Source organism: Vitis vinifera, chromosome 13, assembly GCF_030704535.1.
Source record: "Vitis vinifera cultivar Pinot Noir 40024 chromosome 13, ASM3070453v1".
Lineage (NCBI taxonomy): Eukaryota > Viridiplantae > Streptophyta > Magnoliopsida > Vitales > Vitaceae > Vitis > Vitis vinifera.
Genome location: NC_081817.1, coordinates 2,689,733 through 2,691,845, shown reverse-complemented (window position 1 = coordinate 2,691,845; position 2,113 = coordinate 2,689,733). Strand labels below are relative to the sequence as shown.

General features: G+C 37.1%; 1 long non-coding RNA gene across 1 annotated transcript; it reads right to left on the bottom strand.

Moving 5' to 3' along the window:
- Positions 1–715: 715 nt before the first annotated feature.
- Positions 716–2,103, bottom strand: LOC132254849 (uncharacterized). The gene is made up of 2 exons (XR_009467284.1): positions 1,755–2,103; positions 716–1,177 (listed from the first exon to the last, which is right to left on the bottom strand). It is a non-coding gene; the product is annotated as an uncharacterized LOC132254849 (long non-coding RNA).
- Between the last annotated feature and the right edge of the window lie 10 nt (positions 2,104–2,113).

Sequence of the window (2,113 nt, the reverse complement as noted above, 5' to 3'; positions counted from 1 at the left end):
TTTTGGGTTTGGGCACTATTAATTCTATTTTTCCTTTTTCCCCTTTTGAACTGCATATTAGTAGCCTTTGTGTTGGTTGTTAGAAGCAAATCAGACAATCCATTTCTGGAATTATGCTTCTGAATTCATGGACCACTATTCTATTTCCATTTAAGTTTTATTTTAATTGAAATTATGTTTAATTGATACTGTACCTATGATTTGGATGGTCACACAGTCGACAGTCCAAGGCCAAGAGGGAGCTAACTTCCATTCAGAGCATGAATGTACTCGTGTTTTTTCTTTAATCTGCTTACCATGAATAAGAAGAGGAAAGTAGCTGAGATTTTTTAGGTGCTTTACCCAGTTTGGTGAACCCTTCCTTTTTGGTTTTCAAGAGGAAAAAAATGAATATGTTTGTTTTTCTGTTTCCTGAATTTTTAAAGTGTCATTATCGTTGAAAGCAAAAATAATGTCTAATATACATCTTCCAACATTGTGGTTCGATTCAATCAATGGTTAGTTTTCCCACTCAATTGTTGGGAGTGTTTGCATCCTCTGAAAGCAACAATGATATTTTGGGTTAATTTCGTTTACCTCACACGAGGTTTCGATTAAATACATCTAGTCTCCATAGTTTTGAAATTTCATCATATACCTTCTCTATCCTTTTCATTTATTATTTTCATTCATCTCCCTTCTCACTAAAAAAAAAATAACCAATAGATCAAACTAGTAAATTGAAATATCACCAGGCTCTGATGAGATTTAAAATCAATAGATCTAAATGCAATGCCAGCGTTATGACCAAATCGATGCTTCACATGTTATAACCAAATCTTGACAGCGTTTTTAGGACTTATTTTTTAAATGGATGACGTGTTTACAGAGGAAAGGCCATTTGTCATAGGTTGAAGAGCCAAGACTTGGCACCAATCAATACAGGATCAGCTCACAGAAAGAGGCACGTATGGTTGGCAAACAACAGGCCAAGCAAGCAAAGGGTAGGGAAAACCTAGAGGCTGCTGTCCCAATGCTCAGATATCTTCTATTGTGCAAAAAACTGTGAAAGCCGTCAATTTATTTGCAATCTTTAGCAGATATCTTCTCACTCCGGTCTCCCCCACGTCCACCTTCCAACCCTACTTTACTGTTGCTAACGAGAACCCGTCCCTTTGCAGCACCCATGTCTCCTACACTGTCCAATGACAATTATCACATGTTAGTCAAGATGAAGAAAATTCAACTAGATTTCAAGCAGCGAGTGACAGATATGAGCAAGGCAAGCTTTCCTTCACGAGGCAATATCAGAGAGCAAAAAAAATCAAGAGACTGGAAAGTTGAGGTATCCTCAGTGAAACAGGCGCTAACAAATTTATCCTCAACATCTACATTCTTTCCTTTTTACTTCGATTACAAATGGAGACAACAATTTATTACACTAACCACCTTACTAGTGTTGGTTGTTAATGGAATAGTTGGCACTGACACAACATTAATACCTTCAGGAGTGTATTGAAACTGAGTCTTTATATTATAATAGCAGCAGGGAAAAGAGCATTCTAAGACAATGAGATGAGACAGATCCATAATATCATCATGAAAAAAGATGACATTTCTAAGAATACCAACAGACAGGGAAGGGCATAATATCATCATGATTTCAAAATCTATCTTGTCACAATGAACCTGGTAGTTATAAAAATAATTTAGATAGTTGTTTTCCAAAAGAACCATTTGACACTGGCTTCAAATTAGCACACATAGAAACTCACATTCATCCTTTCAATTTGCCTTTTATTCCCTGGTGGAAGGGAACTTAATCTGCAAATGCAAGACCTCAAGCATCAAAAAGCATGGCATCTGGATAAGGACTCAAAATATTAAGCAATTTATGGGCAGTATCTAACTGCAGATTAAATAGAATATACAAAGAGTTATTTTAAGATAATGCAAAGAAACAACTTGCCAGGGTAGCCTAGTTGATCAGGGAGAACACTGGAAAGTGTGATCTCAGACATGGTCCTGGGTTTGAATCGTACCATTGATGATACCCTAAATTTACTCGACGTTGGTTGTTGTAAGGCAGTCAGCACCCTGAGGTTTGGGTCCCCATGGAGGGTCCTAAGGGTTT